The sequence below is a fragment of the Sarcophilus harrisii genome, chromosome 2 (assembly GCF_902635505.1).
Source record: "Sarcophilus harrisii chromosome 2, mSarHar1.11, whole genome shotgun sequence".
NCBI lineage: Eukaryota > Metazoa > Chordata > Mammalia > Dasyuromorphia > Dasyuridae > Sarcophilus > Sarcophilus harrisii.
This window is the reverse complement of record NC_045427.1, coordinates 549,561,574-549,580,640: the sequence shown is the minus strand read 5'-3', so window position 1 is coordinate 549,580,640 and position 19,067 is coordinate 549,561,574. Positions and strand designations below refer to the sequence as shown.

General features: G+C 34.3%; 1 pseudogene; it reads left to right on the top strand.

The window, feature by feature from the left end:
* LOC100919193 overlaps positions 1 to 18,358 on the top strand; it is a 126,216-nt pseudogene extending 107,858 nt beyond the window's left edge.
* Positions 18,359 to 19,067: the final 709 nt, after the last annotated feature.

Here is a 19,067-nt window from a genome sequence, read left to right as displayed (position 1 = left end):
GATCAAATGAGATAATATTGTAAAGCAGATAGCACAGTGCCTAGCACATAATAGGCACTCTAGATATGTTTTTCTCTTTCCTACTTCTATTTTTTCCTTCTTCCTTATCTCCCTTCCCTTTTCCTTCAATTCAGTTGCAAAATGTATAGATTTTCCCCAAAAAATTCCTCTAGCTTTTATCTCCTCCTTTCTCTTCCTGATACCATAAATCTAACTCAGGTTCTGATCAATTCTCTCAACTATTATAGATAATAAAGTCATAGATTTAGAATAGACTGGAATATATTCCCAGTTGGATACCTTGCTTCTAATCAGTCTTCCTTTGCAATTGATCATGCAAATGATCACCAAAATCATATTCCATGGATATATATCCAATGTATATATATATATATATATACACACACATACATATATATATGTGTGTGTGTGTATATATATATATATATACATATATACATTTATATATGTATATATATATATATATATACACATTTATATATGTATATATATATATATGCTAAAGGTTTTCAGTAGGTCTCCATTCTCCATAAAAATGTACAAACTCTTTTGATCAATATTCAAGGTTTTGTGTTATCTAAGTTCCCTTAGTTTGTCTGTTTCATGTCATAACATCTATGATTCTGTTTTAACTAGTTGTCATTTAAAGTGTTTCAAATGGTTAGGTGATTTGGCCAGGATTATTCAGCTATTCTGTGTAAGGGTTATTTGAGCCTAGATTTTTTTTTTTGAGGACACACTTTCTCTTAATAGTTTATTTATTTATTTATTTTATTTAATAGCCTTTTATTTACAGGTTATATGCATGGGTAACTTTACAGCATTAACAATTGCCAAACCTCTTGTTCCAATTTTTCACCTCTTACCCCCCACCCCCTCCCCCAGATGGCAGGATGACCAGTAGATGTTAAATATATTAAAATATAAATTAGCTACACAATAAGTATACATGACCAAACCGTTATTTTGCTGTACAAAAAGAATCAGACTCTGAAATATTGTACAATTAGCTTGTGAAGGAAATCAAAAATGCAGGTGTGCATAAATATAGGGATTGGGAATTCAATGTAATGGTTTTTAGTCATCTCCCAGAGTTCTTTTTCTGGGCATAGCTGGTTCAGTTCATTACTGCTCCATTGGAAATGATTTGGTTGATCTCGTTGCTGAGGATGGCCAGGTCCATCAGAACTGGTCATCATATAGTATTGTTGTTGAAGTATATAATGATCTCCTGGTCCTGCTCATTTCACTCAGCATCAGTTCGTGTAAGTCTCTCCAGGCCTTTCTGAAATCATCCTGTTGGTCATTTCTTACAGAACAGTAATATTCCATAATATTCATATACCACAATTTATTCAGCCATTCTCCAACTGATGGACATCCATTCAGTTTCCAGTTTCTAGCCACTACAAAAAGGGCTGCCACAAACATTCGTGCACATACAGGTCCCTTTCCCTTCTTTATAATCTCTTTGGGATATAATCCCAGTAGTAACACTGCTGGATCAAAGGGTATGCACAGTTTGATAACTTTTTGAGCATAGTTCCAAACTACTCTCCAAAATGGTTGGATTCGTTCACAACTCCACCAACAATGCATCAATGTCCCAGTTTTCCCGCATCCCCTCCAACAATCATCATTATTTTTTCCTGTCATCTTAGCCAATCTGACAGGTGTGTAGTGGTATCTTAGAGTTGTCTTAATTTGCATTTCTCTGATTAATAATGACTTGGAGCATCTTTTCATATGACTAGAAATAGTTTCAATTTCTTCATCTGAGAATTGTCTGTTCATATCCTTTGACCATTTTTCAATTGGAGAATGGCTTGATTTTTTATAAATTAGAGTTAATTCTCTATATATTTTGGAAATGAGGCCTTTATCAGAACCTTTGACTGTAAAAATATTTTCCCAGTTTATTGCTTCCCTTCTAATCTTGTCTGCATTAGTTTTGTTTGTACAAAAACTTTTCAGTTTGGTATAATCGAAATTTTCTATTTTGTGATCAGTAATGATCTCTAGTTCTGCTTTGGTCATAAAGACCTTCCCCTTCCACAGGTCTGAGAGGTAAACTATCCTATGTTCCTCTAATTTATTAATAATTTCATTCTTTATGCCTAGGTCATGAACCCATTTTGACCTTATCTTGGTGTACGGCGTTAAGTATGGATCAATGCCTAGTTTCTGCCATATTAGTTTCCAATTTTCCCAGCAATTTTTATCAAACAGTAAGTTCTTATCCCAAAAGCTGGGATCTTTGGGTTTGTCAAAGACTAGGTTGCTATATTTGTTGACTGTTTTATCCCTTGAACCTAACCTATTCCACTGATCAACTAATCTATTCCTTAGCCAATACCAAATGGTTTTGGTCACTGCTGCTCTATAATATAATTTTAGATCTGGTACAGCTAAGCCACCTTCATTTGATTTTTTTTTCATTAATTCCCTTGAAATTCTTGACCTTTTGTTTTTCCATATGAATTTTGTTGTTATTTTTTCTAAGTCATTAAAATAGTTTTTTGGGAGTCTGATTGGTATAGCGCTAAATAAATAGATTAGTTTAGGTAATATTGTCATCTTTATTATATTTGCTCGCCCTATCCAAGAGCATTTAATATTTTTCCAATTGGTTAGATCAGACTTAATTTGTGTGAAAAGTGGTCTGTAAATCTGCTCATAAAGTTTCTGATTTTCCCTTGGCAGATAGATTCCTAAATATTTTATATTATCAGAGTTACTTTAAATGGAATTTCTCTTTGTAACTCTGACTGTTGGATTTTGTTAGTGATATATAAGAATGCTGATGACTTATGTGGGTTTATTTTATAAACAGAAACTTTGCTAAAGTTGTGGATTATTTCTAATAACTTTTTAGTAGAATCTCTGGGGTTCTCTAAGTATACCATCATGTTATCAGCAAAGAGTGATAATTTGGTTTCCTCATTGCCTATTCTTATTCCTTTAATCTCTTTCTCAGCTCTTATTGCCAAATGAGCCTAGATTTTTACCTGTAAACATAACCCTCAGAAATGGCAGCTACAGAATTCTTTTTCATTTTAGGATGCTCAGTCTACTCTTATGATAAGAACTCTTGCTTATTGGCCAAATAAGGAACCTTTCTTAGGAGAGCCTGAAGCAAAAGTTTTCTTCACACTGAAATTCTAACTTAAACCATGGGGTCAATTTTTATTTTAATAACTGTCTCTTTTCAAATGGCATGCAAATTGTGATTAGCAAATTCTATCTTCTACTCCTTTAATCTCTGTAATTCAGAATTCTCCTTTCCCTTGGAGAAAATCATTTTCTTCCCCATCCTTAGATATACTGAATATGTCCTCTATGGACTTGAATTTTCTTTTTTCTTTTTCTTTCTGAATATCTACTTTTGTGATATTATTTGTTCCCATGCATTAAAATACCATCTCTAGGCAAATGATCACTAAATTTATATCTCTAGCCTTGGAAAAACAGATTTTTAAATGTTCAGTATAAAAATTTATATCATAGAAAATTGGCAAATCTATAAATCATGATCTAGACTTAAGAAACTGATAGAAAATATTAACAAAGCAGATCAAATTAAAAGGAGTGTTGACAATTTTTGGAGATTCAATTGCTGAACATTTAATAATATATCACTACCCACAGCCCAAATGTCACTCAAGAACTTCTGTCCTATATCTCTAACATCCTGCATCACTGACTAGAATCAGAAAATTTCATATAAATTCCAATTCTCATGCTCACTCTCATATATGAGAACTTGAGTTTAATCTCTATAGACTTCAATTTCCTCATTTGACAAATGAGGATGTGGAATAAATTGAAGTCCCTTCTAGCTAGAGAGCTTTGAGTCTATGAACTTTTCTTGGATGTCCTAATGACATCTCAAAGTCAGTATGTCCAAAATGAAACTCTTCTTTTCCTTGAAATATATTCCATCTAAAACTTCTCTATTTCTATTGATGCCACCAATACTTTTTTCCAATTTTTTTTCTTTTAATGACTTACCTAGTTATTGAGGAGGAAGCAGATTTATTTAAATGCTGGAGAAAGGAAATCACTTTACAAAGGGGTTGATATATAAGTTTTGAAATGCTTTAGATTCCACCAAAATCCAGCTCAGACATCTTTTCATCTGTGAAATCTTCCCCAGTGCTTCCAGATACAAGCAGTTTCCCTTTCCTTGAATCTCTCCTACCTCTCACGTACAATGTTTTCTATTACTTATTATACACATAAAGGTATATGCACCACTACTAACTCATATGTAATTAGTGTTCAATAGAAGTTGAAACATTATTTGTTCAATGACTATATGATGACCGCTTGAGGTATGCTGGAAGAACTCTGGACTCTGATTAAGAATACAATGTTTTCTTCTTCCAGTTGTACTATTTGCTAGCTGTGTTACTTCAGATAATTCACAACTTTTCCTTGAATTTTCATTTTTTCATCTGTAAAATAAGAAGCTTGAATAAAAAAAAAAAAACATTGAGATCCCTTCCAGTCATAATATTTTATCATTGTAACTCTTGAGGTTTCGTGTATTTTAGTCTGAGACAGGTCCAGTTTGTTATACCTAAAGGAATCATGTGCTCTTGGTAACAAGAAAATGTAGCTGAATTTTCTTCTTTTCATTAGTCTAATATAGACGGTTTTTATGAGAACTTAAATGATCCCATTTCTAACTACAGTGGTATATAGTCCCTGCTGTTTTGGTTAATGTGATCTCACCATAAGCATTATAAAACTTCTAGTGCTACAAGTAGCAATAAGCTTCGAACACTGACTACAGGCTGAAATCTCCCATATGCACCTATGCTTTTTAATAATTGTAAAGGGATCGAATCCCTGAATCCTATTGAATTTAAATGGATAGCATGTTTCTTAATAGAGATTCAACCTGGAAAATGCAGCATAAAAAAAATAGAACTTTTCAATTTACTGTATTGGTGCATATGAATCAAAGGAAGAGAAATAAAACTTAGGGGAAGAGATACAAAAAAAGGGTATTTAGGAATTTACCTAAACCAGTTATAATTTATTGACATTAAAATAAAGGATACAGTAAGTTCATGTACCAGGATATGATATAACAACCAGAGGGTCTTTTTTATCTTAATCTGAGACTTGTTGTAATAGTTCCTCCAAGAGATGATCACATTTTCCATGACTACAGATTAACTTGAATGTTTCTAACATTAGATCTTATAGACAGGCACGTTTGGAGCATATGACCCAAAAGAACATTATACCAGTCCATGTTTTATGCATATCTGTAGACTGACACAGCTTTCTCTTTGGGAGTAAACAAAGGAAACTGTCTCTATTGTTTCTTCTTTGTTTATTATTATTATTATATATTTTATTTATAAGATATATGCATGGGTAATTTTTCAGCATTGACAATTGCAAAACTTTTGTTCCAATTTTACCCCTATTCCCTCCCCACCCCCCATCCCTTCCCCCAGATGGCAGGTGGACCAATACATGTTAAATATGTTAAAGTATAAGTTAAACACAATATATGTATACATGTCCATACAGTTATTTGTTGTACAAAAAGAATCAGACTTTGAAATAGTGTACAATTAACCTGTGAAGGAAATCAAAAATACAAATGGACAAAAATAGAGGGATTGGGAATTCTATGTAGTGGTTCATACTCATTTCCCAAAGTTCTTTTGCTGGGTATAGCTGGTTCAGTTCATTACTGCTCTATTGGAACTGATTTGGTTCATCTCATTGTTGAAAAGGGCCACGTCCATCAGAATTGATCATCATGTACTATTGTTGTTGAAGTATATAATGATCTCCTGGTCCTCTGGCACTATTTTTAATGTACAATCAGGAATGAGCACACCTTAAGACATTATAGATTACCTAGTCATGAGGGAGTTAAATAAGGATTTTCTTGGGGTTGTTATAATTCCTTAGATCTACCATAGTTTACTTTTGGAATCATCATTTATTTCATCATCTAGCACATGATAGGCTTTTTTCTTTCCTCTTACCTTCTGCCATTATCTTCCCTAAGGCAAGAGGTCCTGTGGAAAGAGAATGTTTCACTTAGATACAAATGGAAGAGGGTACTTCCAAGTATATTTTCTTCTTAGGAGAGAAAATGAACAAGATGTTTAATTTTGTTACAGGGAAGCAAATTGATTAATACTTTGAACCAAGAATACATTGTATACAATAACAGTAAGAATGTGTGATGATCAACTATGAAAGGCTTGACTCTTCCCAATGGTTCAGTGATACAAAACAATCCCAAAAGAATTTGAACAGAAAATGCCATCTGTATCCAGAAAAATAACTAAAGAGACTGAATGTAAATCAACATATGCTATATTCACTTTCTTTTCTTTTTTTTTAAATCTGTCCCTTCCTTTCCCTTCCTTTCACTTAAAATGTATTAGTATCCTAGTTTTCCCACATCACCTCCAACATTCATTATTATCTTTTTTTGCCATCTTAGTCACTCTGAGGGTTGTGTAGTGGTACCTCAGAGTTGTATTAATTTGTATTTCTTCAGTCAGTATTGATTTAGAGCACCTTTTCATATAACTAGAAATGTTTTCAATTTCCTTATCTGAAAAGTGTCTGTTCATATCCTTTGACCATTTATCAATTAGAGATTGGCTTGAATTCTTATAAATTTGAGTCAATTCTCTATATATTTTTGAAATGAGGACTTTATCAGAATGCTTGAATGTAAATTTTTTCCCCAGTTTATCACTTCTCTTCTAATCTTGCCTGCATTGGTTTTGTTTGTACAAAAACTTTTAAACTTAATATAATGAAAGTTATCCATTTTGCATTCAATAATGTCCTCCAGTACTTCTTTGGCCACAAATTCTTTCCTTTTTCACAGATCTGAGAAGCAAACTATCCTTTATTTTTCTAATTTGCTTATAATATCACTCTATTTCCAAATCATGAACTATTTCAAACTTATCTTGGTATACAGTGTTAGGTGTGGGTTAATGCCTAATTTTTGCCATACAAATTTCCAATTTTCCCAGAATGTTTTGTCAAATAGTGAGTTCCTATCTCAATAGCTGGGGCCTTTGGGTTTGTCAAACACTAGATTACTATAGTCATTGTCTGTTTTGTCCTGTGCACCAAACCTATTGCACTGATAGACTGATCTATTTCTTAGCCAGTACCCAATGGCTTTTATATTATTATTATTATTATTATTATTATTATTTTGCTGAGGAAAATTGGGGTTAAGCGATTTGCTCAGGGTCACACAGGTAGGAAGTATCTGTCAAATCTATCTGAGGTCAGATTTGAACTCAGGTCCTCCTGACTTAAAGGCTGGTACTCTATCCACTGTGCTATCTAGCTACCCCTGTATCAAATGGTTTTGATGGTTGCTGCTTTAGAATATAATTTTAGGTCTGTTATAGCTAAGCCACATTCATTTGCATTTTTTTCACTAATTCCCTTGAAATTCTTGACATTTTTTTCTTCCATATGAACTTTGATATTATATTTTCTAGCTCTGTAAAATACTTTGGCCTATCCATGAACACTTGATATTTTTTCAATTGATTAAATATGACTTTATTTGTGTGGAAAGTGTTTTTTTCATATGTGTTCTATATATGTGTTGATATAGTTCCTGACTTTGTCTTTGTAGGTAGACTCCCAAATATTTAGATATATCTAAATATATATTTAATATATTTATGCTAATATATTTAAAATGAAATTTCTCTTTATATATCTTGATGCTGGACTTTTTTGGTAATATATAAAAATGCTGATGATTTATCTGGGCTTATTTTGTATTCTGCAACTTTGCTAAAGTTGCGAATTGTTTCTAGTAGTTTTTTAATTGATTTTCTAGGATTATCTAAGTGTACAATTATATCTTCTGCAAAGAGTGATAATTTTGGTTTTCTCATTATACACTCTAATTCCTTTAATCTCTTTTTCTTCTCTTATAGCCAAAGTTAACATTTTTAATACAATATTGAACAGTAATGGTGATAGTGGGCAATCTTGTTTTACCCCTAAACTTATTGGGTATGGTTCTAGTTTATCCCTATTAAATATGATGTTTGCTAATCATTTTAAATATATGCTACTTATCATTGTAAGGAAAAGTCCATTTATTACTATACTCCCTAGTGCTTTTAATAGGAATTGGTGTTGGATTTTGCCAAATGTTTTTTTCTTTATCTATTGAGATAATCAAATGAGTTTTATAAGTTTGATTACTGATATAGCCAATTATAATAAAATCAGTTTTCCTAATATTGAATTAGCTCTGCATTCCTGGTATAAATTCTACTTGGTGATGGTATGATGCCCTGGTGATAACTTGCTGTAATCCCTTTGCTAATATTTTATTTAAGATTTTTCCATCAATATTCATTAGGGAAATCAAGCTATCATTTTCTCTGTTTTGACCTTACTTTGTTCAGGTATCAGCACAAGAACTGTATCATAAAAGGAATTTGGTAGGACTCTTTCTTTCCCTATTTTCCCAAATAGTTTGCATAGTATTGTAATTAATTGTTCTTTAAATATTTGGTAGAATTCACATGTCAATCCATCTGGTGCTGGAGATTTTTTTTTAGGGAGTTGATTAATAGCTTGTTCCATTTCTTTTTCTAAAATGGGACTATTTAAGTAATTTATTTCCTCTTCTGTTAACCTGGGCAATCTATATTTTTGTAAATGTTTTTCCATTTCACTTAGATGATCAAATTTATTGGCATAGAGTGGGCAATATAACTCCTTATTATTGCTCTAATTTCCACTTCATTGGTGGAAAGTTTCCCTTTTCCCTTTTGATTTTAACAATTTCATTTTATTCTTTCCTTTTTCTAATCAAATTACCTGAAGGGTTTTTGTTTTTATTTTTCATAAAATCATCTCTTTAGTTTTTTTTATTAATTCAATAATTTTCTTACTTTCAATTTTATTAACCTTCCCTTTTATTTTCAGAATTTCAAATTGAGTATTTAATTGGGTATTTTAAATTTGTTCTTTTTCTAGCTTTTTAAGTTGTATGCCCAGTTCATTGATTTTTTTCTTTCTCTGTTTTATGCAAGCAAGCATGTAAAGATATAAAACTTCCCCTAATAACTGCTTTGGTTGCATCCCATAAATTTTGGTATGTTGTCCAATTATTGTCATTCTCTTGGATAAAATTATTAATTGTGTCTATGATTTGTTGTTTCACCCACTGATTCTTTAGGACCAGATTATTTGGTTTCCCATTAATTTTTGGTCTATTTTCCCTTGGCATGTAATTTTTATTGCATCATGATGTGAAAAAAATGCATTTACAATTTCTGCCTTTCTGCCTTGATTGTGAGGTTTTTGTTCCCTAATACGTGGTGATTTTTGCAAAGGTTTCATATACAGTTGAGAAAAAAGTATATTCCTTTTTTTTCTCCATTTAACTTTCTCCAAAGCTCTATCATAACCTAACTTTTCTAGAATTCTATTTACTTCCTTAAGTTTTTTTCTTATTTATTTTATGGTTTGATTTATGTATGGTACCCTTTAGTATGATGTAGTTTCCTTCCTTATCTCATTTAATTAAAGCTATTTTTGCTTTTGATTGATCTGAGATAAGAATTGCTATCTCCTGTTTTTCTTTACTTCAGCTGAAGCATAATAGATTCTGCTCCAGCCTTTTACCTTTACTTTGAATGTATCACTCTGCTTTAAATGTGTTTCTTGTAAACAGCATATTGTAGGATTCTGGCTTTTAATCCAGTCTGCTATCTGTTTCCATTTTATGGGTGCATTCACCCCATTCACATTTACATTTAAAATGACTAATTCTGTATTTTCTGCCATCTTGCTTCCCCCAAGTTATATTTTTCTCTTTCCTTTCCCTCTCACCCTCCCTTCTAGTATTTTACTTCTGACCACCACCTCCCTCAAACAGTCTTCCTTTTTTTATAACCCCTCTCATTTTCTTATCCCTTTCCTCTTATACTTCTGTTCTCCCTTCTATTAGCCTTCCCCTTTCCTTTTCCCTTTCCCATCCCACTTCCCTGAGACAAGTTTCTCTGTGAAGTTCAATATGTGTTATATTCTCTCTTTGAGCCAAATCTGATGAGAGTAACATTCACACAATGCTCACCCCCTCCCTTCTTTTCCTCAATTGTAATCAGTCTTTTTTTTTTTTTTTTTTTTTTGGCCTCTTCATGAGATGTAATTTATCCCATTTGAGATATAATTTCAGAAACTTATTTTTTTCTTTCCTCTTTACCTAATTATGCTTCTCTCAAATTCTATATTTGAAGATAAAGTTTTTTGTTCAACTCTGGTCTTTTCATCAGAAATAAATGAAATTTCATGTTTCAGTGAATGTCCATCTTTTCCCCTGAAAGATAATGGTCAATTTTGCAGGATAGTTGATTCTTGGCTCCAAACCAAGTTCCTTTGCCTTTCAGAATATCAGATTCCAGGCCCATCAATTCTTTAAAGCAGAAGGTACTAGGTCCTGGGTAATCTTGTTTGTGGCCTCTCTGTATTTGAATTATTTCCTTCTGGCTGTTTGCAATATTTTCTCCTTGATCTGATAATCCTAAAATTTAACTATGATATTACTTAGTTTTCATTTTGGAGTCTTTTTCAGGAGTTGATTGATTAATTCTTTCAATGGCTATTTTACACTCTGGTTCTAGGAAATAAGGACAATTTTCCTTGATAATTTCTTGAAAGATGATGCCTAGGCTCTTTTTTCATCATGGTTTTTAGGAAGTCCAATAATTCTTAAATTGTCTCTCCTAGATCTACTTTCCAGGTAAGTTATTTTTCCAATGAGGTATTTTACATTTTTTCTATTTTTTTCCATTTTCAAAATTTTGTTTGACTGATTCTTGAAGTCTCATTGAGTCATTCACTTCTAATTTGTTCAATTCTAATTTTTAGTGAATTATTTTCTTCAGTTTTTTTAAATCTCCTTTTGCATTTGGCCAATTGAACTTTTAAACAATGTGTTTTGTTCATTGAATTTATTTTCCATTTCCCAAAATCTGTTTTTCAATGAATTGGCTTCTTTTTCAAATCTATATTTTAAGAAGTTATATGCTTTTCCCATTGCACTAATTCTATTTTTATGGAGTTTTCTTCAGATAATTTCTGGGTTTCCTTTTCCAAACTGTCTTGCAAAGTTCTCATTTCCTTTTCCCATTTTTCTTCTTGCTGTTTTGTAAGATCCTTTTTGAATTCTTCCAAAAGAACCTTATGGGAATGGGTTGAGAAACTAATGAGAATGAGAATTGGGACTTCATCTGGAGATGATTTGTCTTTAGGATCCTCAGAGTTTGAGATCTGTTCTCTTTCTCCATAAAAGCTATCTATGGCCAGAGATATTTTTGCCTTTTTGATTATTTTTTAAAAAGTTTATTTGCTTTTAGTACAAAGGGGAAATTGTCCCAAGCTTCCTCTATGGGGACAGGAGCTTTACGCTGCACTGGGCCGGTGCTGCTGACTTCCTTATGGTGCTGAATGGGCATGGGCAAGTCCCCATTATTCTGGGGTATGTCTATTGTGGCTTGGGTGGAGTCTTGACATTGATCTTGGATCACATTTGCCACCACATTATATACCTCAGGATAAAACCTGAGTTTTATGAGTATCATAAAAGCTATACAAAACTCATCAAGCTGAAACATATTCTCCTTTTCTTGATCTTTATTCAAAATGACACCAGATCTCCATCTCCACCACAATTGCTATAGTTGCAGATAAATGCTATACAGTTCTTATTGTTTCTTATTATAGCTTATTGTAATTTCTTCTTGTTTGCTTGTAAAATTTTCTCTTTGATCTGTTTTTTTTTAATTTAGCAATAATATTTCTATACATTTTCCTTGCAGGATATCTTTGAAGTGATGATTGATTTTTTTTTCAATTTTTATTTTTCCCTATTGTTTTATCACTTCAGGAGAATTTTCTTTTAATTATTTCTTGTATTATTGTGTCAAGGTTTTTCTTTGGTCACAGCTTTCTGGTAGTGCAATTACCATCTTTACTGCACACTGCTTGTAGGACAGGGTGGAGAGGAAAAAGAATCAAGTATAGAGTACATGGCAGAAAACAAAAGAAAAACTACAAGGAAGCAAAGAAAAGTTTGACCACGATGAATACAATGTCTTCTATTATAACACATGCTTTCTTGAAATGGAAATTTTTGTTACATATTTTGACTTCTCCTTGATATTCTTCTTGGCACATGACAATATTTTTGTTTGCTTTTTTTTTCTTTTCCTGTCTTTTTCTATTTTGTTTTTTCTTATTTTGCATTTATGTTTTAAATAAATGTTTTTTTTAACGAAAGTTAAAAAAAATAGTGGTAAGGGTTAATCCAACCTTTGTAACCTTTCTTATATCTGTTTTATCTTCTCATTTTCTACCAATACACTGATATCCTTTCATTAACACCAGCTTAGATTACTGCAATAGTCACTCAACAGGTCTTCCCCACTTCACTTTTGCTCCTTCCAAAATGTCCTTCATCATGGTGTAGAAATACCCTTCTTATAGATTGATCTGGTCACAGCATTGCCTTTGTTAAAAAATACTCAGTGACTCACTATTGTCTAATAAAGCTCAAGTATGACTTTCATACTATCTGCTTCCTCATATATTGTGCTCCAATCAGACAAGTGGGGTGTGCTGTCCTCCTTTCTGCTTCTGCTTTATTGTTCACAATGGTCCTTATATTTGGAGTGTCCTCCATTGTCTTCATTATTAAACCAATCTTTTAATGGAGAATTTAAATGTCACACCTCTATAGGGCCTCCAAGATCATTATTGGCGAACCACTCAAGTGTAATATGGGATATTATTTTGCATTTCTTTACTTCATTCACCTTCAGCAAGTATTAGCATTATTTATGAATATATTTCATCCCCTTGCTAGAAAGTAAATTCCAGAGAGGCAGAAATCAGTCCTTTCTCCAGTGTCTAATATAGTGTTTGCCCACAGGAGATATCACAAACACTAAAGTGATTGAGAAAAAGAATGCTACATAGATCCTTGCTGATTCTGGGCATTTTGATCATCTTGTCTAAGTCAGGCACTGTTCTGAACTGTATTACTTGTAGCTCTGCTGAATTTTTTCTCTCTAGAGGAAACCACACTCAATTTAATCAAAATTGATTCTTTCTGCATTATTGTTTTCTAGTACATATGTATGTGTGTGTATATAAATATATATATATATATATATATATATATATATAAAATACATACATATATACATAAATACATACTATGTATATATAATCATTAACTGACATCAGCAGATCTTCCTTTACATATAGTACATATAGTCTGTGTCTGGGTTGAGAATTTGCGTAGGAGTAGCCTGCAGATCTACCCTTAGATACCTGGTGCCATTTGGACTCCTGACTACCTTTCACAATGGGGTTGGCTTTGAGACATATAGTAGAAACACAGAGGAAGGGGGCACATAGCAGAGAAATCGTTGTACTACTAGGGCTTTTATCAGATCTCTTGTTCTCATATCCTCTCTCATACTACATAGTAAATAGCCACAAGGTATATGTAGTGTGACATCAGTACTGGCATTGTTCTCCATAGCTGACATTTTCTGAATATTCTATCACTCTCATCTAGATTAGAATAGCCAATATTTCTCTAATGTTTGACTCTAATTATGTTAAACTGTTCTAGTATCCCCTATTAACACAGAGGTTCTTTCTATCACATGATTATTATAATAAGAAAAGGTCCATTCATGATGCTGCTGTGTTATAATATTAACATTGAACTAAATGCAATTCTATTAATTGAAAGAAATCAGAGACATACTCATGAAGGAGACCCTCAAGGAGTTTAATCTAAGGATCCTAAACTCAGGTGTATGGACCATTTTGGACCACTTATAGCAATGTCCCCTTCCCCTTTAGTAGATGAGATCCTCCTTTTTCATTCATATGACTACATAAATAGATTAACAAATCTTTTTTTTTAAGAGAATTGAAGATTCAGATAGCAGTGGAGCCAATAGATGAGTTCATAAATTTAAAACAAATAAAATATTTCAGTTTGATGCACTAATCTAATGACCTTCCTGCTTCCTTGGAAATAGATTACCTACCAAATGGAGATTCTATGGAGTGGTTATTTCTGTGCCTTCACAGTAGTGCCTAGTAAATAATGACTAAAGAAATAAGTCTAATGGCAATGTAAGGTTATCTGAGTTTCACCCATGGATTGTTTGTCACAATACTGACACATATAGCAAATGTAATTACTAATGTTTTACTTAATGTAAAAACAAAAACTTAAGAAAATGGTCCTTTGCAATACTTAAAATGGGCCTCACCATCCACTCCTTTTGCATCTCTATTTTTATATATTTTCTCCCAATTACAAGTTAAAACAATTTTTAAACATTAAAAAAAGTTTTGAGTTCCAAATTTTATTCTTTCCTATTACCATTTCCCTTCCTGAGATGGTTAGTAATCTGATATAGTTTATGCATGAGGAATCATGTAAAACACTTCTGTGAAGACCGCGTATTTTAAAATCAGCCGAAGTCAGGAATTCAGGTTAGAGGAAAATCATCAGTCTTTATTCTCAGTGAAGAAAGATCGGAGGTGGAAGAGAATAGGCAATAGCAATGTGTGTAGCTGAGTCAAGAAGCTAGCTAGACCAGCAGCCACATGACCAGTAGCTAGGAGTATAGAACCCAGGCCAATCTCTCCCAGCTTCTCTTCCTGTCCCTCTCTCTGCCTCCACCCACCAAAATCATCATTTCCTATACAACACATCAGGATTTGCACAGAGAGTGGGCGGCGGCCATTCTTTATCCAAGCATGTATATTAATAGAGTGTAGTCCAAATACTATTTAGCCTCACGTGCTTGGGACCTCAGTGCATCAACTCAAGCCTCAGCCCATTACATCTCCCGCTTTCTTTTGTTTTAGGACACAGGTGGTCATGCCATCCCTGACCCTCAGGGGTCAGAGCCCCCAAGGGAGGGATCATACCTCCCTGACTTTCTCAGGAAGGAGGAAAAGCACAGGAAAGGAGGTGATCACAGCCTCCCTGACTTCTAGGAAAGGCGGTGGAAAGCACTAAAAGGAGATGATCACGCCCTACCTGACATCTCAGGAAGGAGATGAAAAGCACCAAAGGGAAGTGGGGGTTGCCTGCTCGGTTTCTGGGCTGAAGGGTCTTATTATGACAAACCCATAGAATGGAGATATTCACAAGCACACAGCAATAGCAGAGGCTATTAGGATGACCCTCCCTTCAGTCAGTGCAGGCTCAATGTGGTGTAACAAAAATGAATGTACATGCAAGTAGTGGAATAACAAGCAAATAAATCAACATGGTGTTGGAAAGAGCCAGAAGTCCTAGAAGGAGGGTATGTAAACAAAGTCACAATCGCCTTCTTCAGCAGCCAAGAGATAGTCCAAAACCAATCTATTGTCCATTGCTTCACATGTCAGGAATCAATGATCCCCCTGAGTTTCTGAAGTCCTGCAAAAGTCTTTTATTGTTAGGGAATCAATGATTCCAGCAGTTTTTAAGTCCTGTAACAGTCTTATCATTTCTCAAGAATCAATGATTCCTGAGAGTTTTCAAGTCCTACATCTCAGAGAATCCAATGATTCCTGAGGGTTTTCAAGTCCTATGTCCTCAAGAATCCAGTGATTCCTGAGGGTTTTAAGTCCAACAATCTTTGATGTCCATGAGTCAAATGCCATAATGCCACGCTCTTTCAATGGTGAGCACAATCAACAAAGAACCACCTGATATTTCTTGGTCTTCTCCTTTGTTTCAAGGGTCTGCTCCATTCTCTGCAATGGACAAGAGAATACGGCTCGTTGGCACCCATATGATTCCTTCTCTACCTGTAGAGATACAAGCAAACCCTCTCCCCAAGCAGTTAGTCCTATCTGGTCCTTCCATTCCACCACTTTCTGGGTCTCCCATCACTAAGATTATCTAAAGTGGAGTTGCTCTTGGACACTGACCTTCCGTGGGTTATAAAACCTGTCTGCTGGAGCCAGTGATCTTTGTCAAAAATCAAGAAGTTAATAGTATAAAGAGCTAGATTTAGAAGTTCTCTAGGGTTACCTGTGGTTCCCCTTTCTTTTGTTTTTGGAGGAGCGTCTTAATATCTCTGTTTCTCCTCTCTACTACTGACTGTCCTTGAGGATTAAAAGGTATGCCCGTGGTGTGTAAAATCTTATACTGTGCACAAAAGTGTGCAAAATGTTTTGAAGTATAAGCAGGACCATTGTATGTTTTTATTACTTGTGGCACACCCATAATGGCAAATGCTTGTATGAGGAATTCAGTGAACACTCGGGCTGTCTCTTTTGCTGCTGGTATTGCAAAAAGTGAATCCGAAAAGGTGTCTACCAAATGTGGATGAAAGACAGACGACCAAAGATTTATAATGGAGTCACATCCATTTGCCAGATTTCATTGGGTGTCAAACCATGGGTTCTTCCTGAGGCAGTGTAGGAGCGTGGAAAGGAAGGGCCTACAGGCTTTACTATGCTCCTAGCCTTTCTTGTTATTCCAAATTGTAAACGTAAAGCTCGAGCAGCCTGGTGATATTTAGAATGAGATGCCTGGACTTCTTGGAATAAAGGAGTATTGACCAACATAGTTAGAAGGCTATCTGCCTTTGAATTGCCATCAAAAATGGGACCTGGAAGTCCACTATGAGAGTGGACATGTAATATATAGATCTTACCTGGAGCTTTTTACTTGTCTTGAAGTTTCTAAAGAGCTGATATATATTGAGGTTCAAATTTTATTTGGGCTGGGAATTCTTTGTACCACACCTACTGAATAGGGAAATCGATATTATATTTATGTTCCGGATAATGTAAGAGCTAGAATGATCTACAATTCATTCTGTGAGGGGATTGAAAAAGGAGTTCTGACTACTTTTTAGTTAGATCTGAGGGCACAGCACAAAGATTATGTTTGGATGCATCCGTAAGATAGTTGGTCCTTTAAGAGGAACTTTAGAAATTTTTCTTCAAGAATCCATTGCAAATTTGTAATAGTTGTTATCTTTAATGGAACCCATATAAAAATTTGGAACCATGGCTAATAAAATTTGCCACTTGGGATGGTCTCACAACACACATTAATTTGTGTATTGGTATAAAAGGTGATATCTTGTCAGGTTTTGTCCCAGATTTGTACTGCTCGCTTAATGGCCTTTTAATAAAAATTCTACCAAGCACTGGGTAGGTGTAAGGCTTTATTCTGGTTTTCGGAGGTTCACCCACCTTTATCACACTGTCTCCTTGATGGAGGACTGCTGTGGGTCTTCTTGTGGGAAAGCGATATTTCCAAGGGTTTTTGAGTGACTCTTCAACCAATTGGATAAAGCCAGTTCAATTCTCTCAAAGCCTCTTGAGTTTCTTTTTGTCTGCGTGGGAATTTAAAAAGCACTGTCTCCCCTTAAAATGTCATATAACGGAACTGATAGGTAGTCAAATCTAACACTGGCCATCCATTGGATATCTCCTATCAATTTCTGAAAAATCATTCAATGTGTTTAGCTTTTCTGTTCTTAAGGACAGTTTTGAACTGTAAGACCTTTTAGGGTATATTCATTCCTAAATATTAAAAGGAGCATGTCTTTGAATTTTTTCTGGTGCTATGTATAATTTGTAATTCCTTGGTTTCTATGGCTTTTTGTAGACATGTTTCAACATTTGTTCCTCAGGGCATATCCCAATATGTCCCATGTAATTAATAGCATAACTTTTGGGAATCTTTTCTTACTGGAGCAAACGCACAACATACATTTGGCCAATAGTAGGGCTGTTTTTCATTCCCTTCAAAACTGTCCATTCTTTTTTATAAGGTTAAGTTAAGCTGGGACTGAAAAGGAAATTTTTACATCCTTTTCCAGAGGGATAGAAGAGAAAAATTTTATTTGAAAAGAGGCTTTTTTGGGATTGAGGAGATGGAAACGGTGAAAGTTATAGTTTATTGTTTTCCCTTTTTAAACGTTAAATTTACCGATTTTTTCAAGAAAGGGAATTAGGATTGAAAGGTTTTTGGTTTGGTGGTTTTCAAATTCGGCCGTTTTTCTTATTAAGGGCCCTGTTTTCCACATGGTGTATTTTTTTGATAGGAAAGGGTGGTGTTGGGCCCAAAGTGCAAAAAAAAAGTTCCTTTTTTTAAAATTTTGCTGTAAAAGCTTTTCCCCACAGATTGATGGGGATTTTCAACTATTGGGAGTAAAATCTTTTTGCCTTTTTCAAGGGGCATAACCAGCGTTTATTCCCCCGAATGGGTGTTGCAATTTTGGCCGTGACGGGCCAATTTTAAGACTGTTGATTGACCAGTGTTTGCCCAATTTCAAATGGGGATTTATATAGATGTAGTTGGGTATTTTAAGTTGCTTCCGTATTTGTGGATTTGGATTGAAATGAACTGGGTGATATACCAGGTTTAAGGATTTGTGAAAAAATTTCATTTTCTGGGTGAGTTTGTTGCCTTAGGGGACTGGGATATTTTACAATTAGTTTACTGTGTGTGGATGGACATGTTTTGAGACTTAGGAGGAAAATGGTTTTACTGTGCCTGGAGGAAGGGACCATAGGTGGGAGGAAAGTTTTTTCAGGGGTATCTGGGCAGTGATAAAATTTTCTCCCATTTAATCCCTTTTCCCATCAGGTTGTTTCCCTGGTGGTTGATTTTGTAATCCCTTTTCCCATCATATGGTTTGGTGATTATATATTGGGGTTTGGAATTAGGACCTTTGGGTGCAATTTTTGGGCCATATGCCCCGGTTTTTGAAAGCCCCTATCCCGTTTGAACCTGCCTTTGAGGATGAAAGTCTTTGTTTTGAATGGGTCTGGGTTTGTTCTCCCACCCTGTGTTCCCACTTGTCTTATACAAATTGAGTTTCAGATGCCCTCTTTTAACACACTGAAAGATTGATGTTTTTCAAGTCCCCTTGCCAGAAGGGACCCTGTTTCCATGTTGGGATTTTATGACATAGCTGGTTATAAAAGGCATTTTGTGCCCACTGTGG